The sequence below is a fragment of the Quercus lobata genome, chromosome 6, assembly GCF_001633185.2.
Source record: "Quercus lobata isolate SW786 chromosome 6, ValleyOak3.0 Primary Assembly, whole genome shotgun sequence".
In the NCBI taxonomy this organism is placed as follows: Eukaryota; Viridiplantae; Streptophyta; class Magnoliopsida; order Fagales; family Fagaceae; genus Quercus; species Quercus lobata.
Genome location: NC_044909.1, coordinates 27,362,701 through 27,374,677, shown reverse-complemented (window position 1 = coordinate 27,374,677; position 11,977 = coordinate 27,362,701).

Genomic DNA, 11,977 nt, shown 5'->3' with positions numbered 1-11,977 from the left:
GTTGTGAAAATGATGATTTGATTGCTAAACTCAATTAATCCAATAAATTGGTTGAAAAGTATAAAAAGCTTGTTGAAAATTCTCTTGAAAAACTAAAGGAGTTTGAGTGTTTGAATGTGGACTTGGATGCTAAACTTGTTTTGTCTAACAAACTTATTGATGAGCTAAAATGTGAAAAATGAATCTCTTAAGATACATACCAAGTGTTTGATTGCTGAACCTGTTGCTAAAATGGATGAAAATATCTATTGCAATCATGTTATGGTACCCGATTATGTGTCTATTGTGTGTTCTACCTTAAAGGACAAATCAGTGTACATTCCTCCACACAAAAGAAATCAAAAGATGGAGAGAAAGACTCTTAAGCCAAAGCCTCTGTTTAGGCCTCAACCTAAGGCTTTGGATGGATCTAAGTTTATTCCAACTTGTCACCATTGTGGTGTGATTGGCCATATAAGACCTCAATGTCCAAAGTTGAAGAGAGAACAAAATCTTGTTATGAGATCCCTTCCCAAAAAGCCTAGTGGACCTAGACACATTGTTTGTGACCATTGTGGTGCCTTTGGTCATTTAAGACTGCATTGCTCTAAGTTTCAAGCTCTTAAAAGAATTAAAAGAAAAAAGAAACTTGAGCTTCTTGGAAGTTGTGCTATGAAAGATAAACCGGTTATGGGGGAAAATGGTAAGTTATTGAAGAAAATTTTTGATGTTCTTACCTCCTTGTCTATATGCATCTCTAATTCTTATTCTTCCAACCCTCTACTCACTTTTTATGAGACACTCATTCCAAACAATCATTCCGTTTGGATGAGGAAAGGTTCCTATGGTTGAGCTTATGCTCTTTTAGTCATTGATCTAATTCTTTCGATCTTTGTAGGACCCTTCATGCATTAAATGCTTCATTGTCATGTATCTGTGCATCATGCATCTCTTTATATGCATTGCTTTGTTTTTGTTTTTGATCTTACTTTATTGCTTTTACTTTGTGTGAGTAAAAATCCAAAACCACATAAAAAGTGAAAATTTCAAAAAGTTTGATCGTATATGTTTGAGCACATATCTCATGTAAATTTGGCCTAGTACTTTCGTATTAATGACGTAGTGCATTTACGAGCTTAGCTTGTTATGTATGCATATCTATCTTTATGGGAAAAATCTTGAAATCTATGTGTGACTGATGTAAATCGATCTTCAAACTTGTCATGAATGATTGGTTAATAGTTTTGCTAGTTTTGATACATGCATAGACTTGTGTCTATATATCTTCCCACACTTTTTATGTTTTTACTTAAAAAACTCAATAAATGTAAATCTCAAAATAAAAAGAGATAATGAGCTGCAAAAGTTATCGCACATACTAGTATTTGACTAGGAAAAAGGGAAAACGACTTTTTATTGAAATGTATGGGGCTCAAAAAACCAAAGGCTTATTCTCAATATTGAAATATCAAAAATTTCAAACACTAGTTTCAAAATGAGATGTATTGTTCAAAAATGATCAAGTGTTATGATTTTTAGAGAAGCCAAATGAAAAGCTTCAAAGATGTATAATCATTTTCTTGTGGGATGTCATATATGTTCATTTCTATAATTAAGATAGATCACTTGACTTAGTACCAATTGTGTATGATTTGATTGAATTGACCATTGAAATTTCATTCTGGACTAAGGACTATTCCACATTTGATACACACATACAACACACTAGTCTAATGTTCAATGAATATCTATTTCATTTGTGTGATTGTACACGTTCAAATGTGATGTGTGTGTGCTCAACTATACGTGGATCAAACTAAAAAGATTTTTGTTCTTTTTGTTTGCTTTTGGAAGTGATTTGTATTACCCATATTTTTCAAAGTTTTTCAAATTGTTTTTATGTGAAAAACATGTTTTCTGGGTTTTTTCGTGACTTATTTCATGTGTAAGTTCAGTCACGAGTTAAAGGGTTCAATTCTCATGTTTTTCAACTTTGGACAGAGAGTTTCGCAACTATTTCGCAAGTAAGGCTTACCAGCGAAATACTAACGAAATTTTTGGTGGAAGCTAACCAACGAGATACCGGCGAAAATTTCCAGATCAGCTTTTTAAAGGGTATTTCGTGGGTCATTTGTTTTAAACGTTTCCCATCTTCTCCCAAACCCCTATTTAGATGCTTCAACATCAAAACCCAACTAATTTCAAGTGTTTTACATTTCATAAACATCTCTAAGGTAATCTTTAATTCTTTTCATTGATTTTGATCCTTAAAATATGTTTTAGGGGTTTTATGTTCATAGTTGGGATTTTTTCAAATGGAAGTTGGAAAACTTATTTTTTATCAATCTTTTTGATTGGGTCTTGTTTTAAATGATGATTTGTTTTGGATGTTGGCCCCTTGTGGCAAAAATAACATGAATTTAAGCAAGTTTTTCATATGTTCATGCATTATTTAACATACATGTGTAGTGTGTGCACTCTATATGTTTGATAAAATGCCCAAATGACATTTTGTTGTTGTTTTGGACTCTGATGAGTATCAAACTTTGGGGATTATCATGATTATTCATGTTTATCATGTTTTGATCATTGGTTATGTGTTTTTTACACTTTTCTCCTTGAGTGTTTGCTCATGCATTGGTCATGCATCTCACATGCACACTAGATGCACACTAGTTGCACCTTTGCTGCACACACTTGATCACTTCACATGTTTTTACATTCACTTATGCTAATTAAGTCTCTTTAGACCTTTTAGCACATATAACATGTTTTTGTGTCCTTGCCATGCCATTGGTCTACACCTTATTCCATCATCCTTAGCATGTCAACTTACACCCCTCATGCATCATCTTTTACCCTTATTTATATCTTCTTTTCTTTCTCTCCTTCCTCTTGATTCATTTGTCTATTCGTGACAAAAAGGGGGGAAAGTATACCAAAGAGTATACCGGTGTGTTTTGTCATTTCTATATGACTCATGTGCATATTCTTAGGGGGAGAAATTCCACCTTGTGCACATTTGTAAGGGGAGAAAACCATAGGGGAGATGCATATACCAAAGGGAAAAAGACATTCTTTCTTAGAAACCTTGTTTTGTCTTGTTTTACTTTATACTTGTTTTCTCGTTGCTTTATGGTACTTTGAGTTACTTTTAGTATCTATGCTTTGTTGCTCTCATCGCATCGTGTTTATGTATTGGACATGCATATATCCTAATATTATTGTGTTTTATTGGTTGCATGTTCGGATGATCATTTGCTTTGCTATATGATCATTGTAGTCATTTCCTTATGACTGTCATGTGTTTGATCAAGTTGATCATATGTTTCACAACATGTTTACTTAATCGCATTTTACTTGTTACATTATACTTGTCCTTTTATCACTTCATTTACCTTGAGGGTCTAATGTGTTTTGTGCAAGTGTTTCAGGTTACAGGTATATATGTTCCAAGTTCATCACAGCTTCTAGATTTAGGTGTGAGTAAGTTTTGTCATTGTTCCCAAACTTACATTTAAGTCTAGAGTCTGTTATAGAGTGTTTTGTCACGAAATAGCCAAATGGGGAGATTGTAAAGTTGTAATTTACAACTATATTTTATATTGGCTTTATTCCATGACAAAAAGTGTTGTAATTGCTTTAATTTTGTTCCTTGTATTTTGTGGGATTTTATTGTATTGGGTTTAGTATTAAGTTGGTGAAGAATCGAGCATGAATTAAAGATCAGTGCATTTCGCAACTAGCTCGCGAGAAGTTTGCGAGAAGGGTTCCCACAAAAAAGGCATGTGAGAAGTACATGAATGGAAGCTAAAGAGTCATGCCAGGCTGTCAATTTCGCGAGTATGTCATGGGTAAGGCCTTCCCGCGAGACTCTCTGCTTGGAGGATTTTTAAGTGTGACTTTCTTACCTTTCACCCATACTATATATACCCTCATTACCCACATAATGTAAGTAGGCCATTTAGAGAGAAAAACTCTAGATAGATTTTCTACAACACACACCTATCTTTTAGAGAAAGAGCTACTCATCCTTAGTGAGAAATCATTCTAGCCTCTTCTCCTTCCCTCTCCCATTGTCATACCTTGAAAAGAGATTTGTACCCAAACACAACCCACACTTATTCAAAATGTAGAGAGTGTTTTGGAGCTTGGGAAGCTTTGGAGATTTGCCAAAAGAAGCCGGTGAGGGTTGGCGGATACAATCGGGCGTATTATAAGATCCGAAAAGCTAAACAAGACATGGTTCTGAGAAGCCTTATTGGAGTATGAGCTTGGAGGGCGCATATTGGGTAGATTAGGCTTGGAGGGTCTCTTGTTATTCATGTATCCCAACTTATTGTCTAGTGGATCAGTTTATTGCTTGGAGGGCGGCGAAGAGGTTTTTTGCCAAGTTCTTTGGTTTCTTCTTCGATAACACATCGTCATGTTATCTTGTGCCCCTTACTCTTGTACTTTATTTTTATTGTTTGTTGTTCATGTTTATGCACTAAAGTAGTTTCAGTTGATTGCGCTTCATATACTATTGTTTCCGCACTTAAATAAGTTTGAGTAAAAGCAATCTAGCCTTTTTTTTTAATTGGGGGTCTAAATAAGCTCTTGTGTTTTAACACGTTTTCAAGCTTTCAACACCTTTGTCAGAGTGATTTTATTTGTTGAGTGTTAACACCTATGAGATTTTAGTTGAAGCATAATTTTGGATAGAAATTCAAGCCATATTTTATCTTAAGACTAAAGTTTTGTTTGTGTTGGCTAAACTATTTACACACTAAGTATTGATGGCATGTAGAATATTTTTGGTAGTTGTTAGTGTTTTGACCTTTGATTAACTATTTCTACTAAACTAATAAATTTTTGTTTTTTTGTGTCCTTGTTTCGAGTTGCTTAAATTGCTAGGGACTAGCAATGAGCTAGTTGGAGAGTGTGATAATAGCTTAATTTTGCATATTTATACCATTATTAGAAAGCATTACCATACTTATTTTGAGTTAATTCATGCATTTTATATTTGGTTTTGGAATAATGTTGAATAATCAATTTTGTGCTTAATTAAATTTTAATACGTGAATTTGTCTTTTGTAGGATAATGGAATTAAATAAGTAGATTTGTGCAAAGAAGAAAGCTAATGAACTTTACTTTTACAAGGGCCATGATGAAGTTAAAGAAGGCTAACCCAATTAAATTCGAGTCCAATTAAAGTAAGGAATCAAAGGAAATTTGCACCGAGTTCAAGTCCAATTCGAAATATGATTCTAGCTTGCACACTAGTTAGTATTTTGGGCATAACTTTTAGCTCCAATGTCCAATCGAGATGATTCAAGTTGGGATAGAAATTAAACTTAAAGGGGTACAACTTTGTAGTTTGCCAAAAGTCCGAATTCTGAAGTTAAATGGGTTGAAAATGTCAGTTAAGGAAGCCTGAAAACTTGGGATTTTCTCCAAATGGGAATTCAATTTGTAATAGGATTCCTTGACATATTTAAAGGCTCTTTAGGGCAAAATTCAGAAGGGAGCTACCTTAGAATATAATTTAAGTTTTCTTAAAATTTCTTTATAGTTTTTAGAGTTTTATTTGTGTTATAACTTGCTAGAAGCCTTGCTAAGGCAAGGGGTGAAACCCTACTGTTTATTGGTATGTTCCTAACAATTATTTCATGGTTTTAATGCTTATGTTATTATGTTTTTGATTGATTTAATCATCTAGAAAAGTGTTTAGTTCTGTATAATTCTTTGATTTATCGTAGACTCCAAGCACGTTAAATGCTTAGTATTCCCTGCGAACTAATTCACTAGTTTTGTTTTGCGAAAAATCAATCAATTTCATGAAACTACCTTATACAATTAATCTTGAGTTCTTATTGTTAAATCATCCGACTAAGATCATCCCTTGCATGAATTTTAGTTGAATTATAAAATAAATATTGTTAAGACTACCAATAGATTTGTTGTGTGTGGATCCCTAAACCTTAGCACCTTAATATATTGTTATTTCTTCTCATTCAAAATTACCTTTACTAAACCATCAAAATCTCTTCAATTAAACTTTATTATTTTAGTTTTACTTTCTTGTGATTTGCTAATCAATTCTCTTTTCCCTATGGATTCAACCTCGGACTTACCGAATTATTACTTCGCGACAATCCTGCACTTAGGAGCATTATTTAAGTCACAGCATATAAATATATATATATATATATATATATATATAAGAATCCCAAAATACCCTGAAATGGTACGCCGAAATATTTCGGTACTGAAATATTTTGTTCCACTAGACAAACTGAAATGAGTTTCGAAATGGAATTAATAACATTGCGCATTAGCCATGTTGGGGTCGCAGATAACCTTTGAAGGGAGTAGCACCACGATAGAAATCAATAAGAGAAGAGAACCCATTATCGAAACAATTAAAGAAAAGTTCGCAAAAGAAGAGGAATACAAGAAAGATTGGAAGACCCCTATCAAAGAAGCCCTGCCTTGCGAACTAATTCACCAGTTTTGTTTTGCAAAAAATCAATCAATTTCATGAAACTACCTTATACAATTAATCTTGAGTTCTTATTGTTAAATCATCCGACTAAGATCATCCCTTGCATGAATTTTAGTTGAATTATAAAATAAATATTGTTAAGACTACCAATAGATGTGTTGTGTGTGGATCCCTAAACCTTAGCACCTTAATATATTGTTATTTCTTCTCATTCAAAATTACCTTTACTAAACCATCAAAATCTCTTCAATTAAACTTTATTATTTTAGTTTTACTTTCTTGTGATTTGCTAATCAATTCTCTTTTCCCTATGGATTCAACCTCGGACTTACCGAATTATTACTTCGCGACAATCCTGCACTTGGGAGCATTATTTAAGTCACAGCATATATATATATATATATATATATATGTATAAGAATCCCAAAATATCCTAAAATGGTACGCCGAAATATTTCGGTACTGAAATATTTTGTTCCATTAGACAAACTGAAATGAGTTTCGAAATGGAATTAATAACATTGCGCATTAGCCATGTTGGGGTCGCAGATAACCTTTGAAGGGAGTAGCACCACGATAGAAATCAAGAAGAGAAGAGAACCCATTATCGAAACACTTAAAGAAAAGTTCGCAAAAGAAGAGGAATACAAGAAAGATTGGAAGACCCCCATCAAAGAAGCCCTGCTAAAGGAAGGAACCATAAAGAGTTAAAAAGCGTGAAGGATTATGCCCTTTTGAGAGGGGAACTTAATCGCAGAATGCTAGGAGGAATTTTGTCAAGGGACGTTGACCATAAAGATGCCTAGAAGAAGTACACAGCAGAACCTGCGGATTTTGTAGGGAGATTAGCTTGTACTGAAGATTGCAGAGGACGGGCTTCTATTGGCTGAATATTAAGAAGGAAACAGACCGAATCCATAATCAATGTGAAGCTTGCCAGCTTGCCATGGATTAGGAAGAGAGTTATGCCGTATTCATTGAGGAAGACTAGAGATGTCCTTTTATTGAGTACCTGATTGATGGAACCTTACTGTAGAAACATGAGGGCAGATACAAGCTCAAGAGATTGGAAGCATGTTACTTTTCACACGAAGGAATCTTGTTAAAGAAAGGATATTAAGGGGACCCATTACAACACCTAGGGCCAAGGGTAGTCAAAGAAATGTTAAAGGAAGGACACTCAGGTGAATGTGGGGAACATCAAGGAAAGAAAAAGATGTATAAATATATCATTCAAATGGGATATTACTAGCCCAGTATGAAGAAAGATACAGTAGAATTTGTGAAGAAATGCCATAGGTGTTAGGTACAAGCAAATCTAATTCACACCCATCCCCAAAGCTTACAGAGTATGGTTACTCCATGGCCATTGCACACCTAGGGGCTCAATTTGGTGGGACCGATTAACCCACCTTCAAATGGAAAAATCTGGATTCTTGTGGCTATGGAGTATTTTACTAAGTGGGTGGAGGATGTACCATTCCGTAAAGCCATAGGAGGGGCCATGGCAAACTTTATCAAAGAAAATATAATTGCAAGGTTTTGGATACCCCACAGGATCATAAGTGATAACGGTACACCTTTTGTGAATAGGGAGGTCAGAAGAATGTTAAGAGTATTACCAGGTAAAACGCCATCGGTCCTCACCTTACTACCCATAAGGGGATAGGCAAGCTGAAGCAACAAGCAAGACCCTCACCAAGATCATCAGCAAGATGAGTCAAGAGTACAGTGGAGGATGAGTCACACACTTGGCAAATGCGTTATGGGCTTGCCACAATTCAACCCAGTCTGCCACAAGATTCTCTCCTTTCTTGTTGGTATACTGATAAAGGCTATCAGCCCTACAGAATTGATGATACCATCACTAAGGGTCCTCCAAGCACGAAAAAGAGGAAACAAGAAAGATGTTTTCTTGGCAGAAAGGTGTGAAGACTTGGAAGGGCTAGATGAAAATAGGGAAGAAACCCAATAGTGCAATCGTTGATACAGGCAAAGGATGATGGAAGCCTATAGGAAGGCCATGAAAGATAGAGTATTCATGGAAGGACAATTGATCTTAAAAAAAAATAGAACAAGATAGAAAAGGATTAGCAGGTCCATCCAAATTCTCACCAAGATGAGAAGGGCCCTTTGTGATAGAGAAAGCTAATACAAGTGGATATTATCGCCTGGCCAAGATGAATAGGGAAGATTTAATGGATCCCGTCAATGGAAAATGGCTCAGATGTTACTATGCCTGAGAAGTGTCAAGTAATTTTACTATTTCTTTTACTCTTTGTATTTCCTTCAAATGACTACCCTTGCAAGGGGTGCTATGTCACAAGAAAGTAATTTTGTAGTTTGTAATGAAAGCATTGTCATGAAAAAAGAAGTAGAAAGCAATGAAAATGGCAAACGAGGTATTCATAGAAATATGCAGTATTATAAAGCATATCAAGTATTATAGTAGAAGTAGCAATAAGTTACACACCAAAAGCATAAGTCATACTAGACTTAGTAGAAATAGTCATAAGTACTAAGCAAAATAAGCATATTGTGAAAAAGAAAAAAGAAAAAAGAGAAAGCTATAGAATAGTTGAGGTGGCAGAATACATAGCAGATGATCAAAGGCCAGTAATAAGGGGTTTGTCCTAGAAATGGTCAGGAGCAATCACATTAGAAAGGAGGCGCTCACGGCAAGCCTTAGAATCTACTATCTCCTTCTTCAAGCTCTTAATACAGGCATCAATAGCATCAACCACAGGTTATATCTTCCTCCTGAAGAAGATCGGGCAATCTCACGAAAATGCTCCAGTAGAAATCCCACTTCAAAATCAACATGGATCAACTCTTGAACCGATGCCCTCCATTGCAAGATCATCTTGGCAAAAATAGTATCCATGAAGTTGTGCTGTATATCATTCATAACACATCCCAACAAGTTGAGGAAACATTCTCTAGCAGAATTGGGAAATCTTTGCATAAAATCCCCATGGTCACAATGAACAGCTTGTAGATGCTTCAAGCAATTCTGAGGTACCCTGTATCCATGGAAGTCTACATAAGGAGGCCCAGTGCCCTAGAAGTCCATTAGGTCGAGATCATTCCTCTCCACCTGATCGAAGCGAGTGAAAAAGGAAGTGGCCTCCTCCATAGGATCAGCAACAGCGGCATAATTGTTCCTTGTCTCAAACACAACACCCTAGGCTCTCTCGATGGGCAATGGGCCTAAAAAGAATAAAGGAGGAAGGAAGAAACAAACAACATGTGAGCCTCAAGCAAAGAAGAATATGTTAGGATTAGTGCCCTAAAATCTTATTGTATGCTATGTATGACATTATGTTATATGTAATAAAGTTGTTTTATTATTATCTAAAATAATGGTAACATGAATATTTAGACATTATCATATAGTTTTTGAGATGCATTGTATATGATTTATGTGATTTAGTTACAGAAGATATAAATCACAAGTTCTATGTAAACTCAAAATCTTAATTTGTAGTCGGTGATGAAATTGGGTCTTTCATTTGTGAAGACTATAACATATCAATTAAGATGATTTGTCTTGATCATGGAAGTGAAGACTTCTAGTTGATATGTTAATATGTTTCAAGTATATAATACATATTGAACTGGATCGTTGTGAGATTTATTATTCTATTAATGACAGTCAAATGAATAATAAATGTCACGACTTTTATTTACATAAACTCTCAATCCTGAGAGAATAGTAAACTCGATCATGAAATATAGGTTGCTTTGATATATCAGGAGTGAGATCTATTCTAACAGTCAAAACCTCAGTATGTTGGGCAACCACATGTAGTATTGAAGGAACACATATTCTCAAGATGGAATTCATAATCTCTTTATAGAGATATAAAATATTTCATTGAAATAAGTTTAATGGGTTAGGCTATACAGAGTGTTAGGCCTAATCACTTTAGTAAAGAGTTACTAAAGTTTATATTTTATGAAATTGGATTTCATAAATATGTACGAATAACTTAAAGGATTAAACCGGGTACTCAAGGATCAAGATGTATTAATCTTCAAAGTGACAGTTATATATTAAGACTTTGTATTACTACAAATATTTTCATGAAGGGGTTAAATGTTTAATAAAGTTTTGGGATATAATTTATTAATAAGGCCTAGAGTGCAATTATATTTATATAGTGGTATTAAATATAATTAATGATAACTTTGGGCTTGTCAAGAGTTGACAGATAAGCCCAAAGCCCATTGGAGCTAGAGATTTATTTCTTCCTTTTGGTCTGACTCTAAGCCACATACTAAAACCCAATTGGGCTGGCCCAAAAGGCTAACCCAATTAGGTAATCAGTTATTTATTTAATAAGAGTTATTAAATAAAGTAATTGCCAAGTGCAGAAAGAAATACGTATGATTGAAAGAGAAACATTCAGTTTTTTCTCAAGACACTTGGTTATTCTCTTGAACAAGTACATATAGAACTGATTGGGAGACCACACATCTTGGATGTATTGTGGAATTGGAGTGAAGATTGAAAGTCTTCCCAAGTTCAATCTCTGTTTGCTTTAAATTTCACTGCATCAAGGTACGTCTTCTTGTTCTTTGTTTCTAATATCTAGATGTTTCATGTTATCTCACATGAATGAAGTAGATCCGTTTATTTCTGCTGCGTGTTTTTGTATGAGATACAAAAATGTATTTTTCATGTGTTTTCCCAACAAAATAGTGGAATGAAAACATCTATACAATAACAAGAAGAGAAAAAAAAAGAAGAAAAGATAAAGTAAGAGAGCTTATACCCATAGCCTCAGTGTCAGGTTCTTCATCAGAAGTGTCCTTGGAATCAGAAATACTTGTCTTCATGGCTGGATCATCATCAGAATCCTTACAAATCTCCTTAGATCCCTCATCGTCAAATAACTCCACATCAAGCATTTGGGTGGCAGAAGAGGGGTTAGAGGATGGAGTGACCATCAATAAAGGCCCACCTCCAACCGCCTGAGAAAGGACAGCAAATGGATCACTGGGAGATATGATTGGTAGAGGAGTAGTGAAAGAAACCCCCTTAGTCTAGGTAACCATGGGAGAAGCATCTCCTTTTAGGCGAGTAGAAAACTCAGCAGAAACAGGGCCAAACTCTGCTAGGGCCTTTTCTTCAACGAAAGCACCCTTCTCAGCAAAAAAAGCTCTGATGGAGGAACTAAAGCCTCGGTAGAAACCTCCCCGGCAATAGTAGCAGTGGTGAAGGCCATGGCATCTACAATAACATCAACACCATAAAAAAAAAAATGCCTCCATGGAGGTGACTATAGCTACAGAAACCTCCTTTTTCTCAGGAACATCGCCCTCAACAAAAATTGTTGTCGTACCAATAATGGGCCCAACAAAAGCCTCCTCGCTCATGGTAGCATAGACAGAAATGGGCTCAACATCAATCTGAAAGTGACAAGATGAAGAAAAGAACAAATAAATGAAATAAAGCAAAAAAAACTCACCTCGGCCTCATCAAGTATAATGGGCTAAGTGGC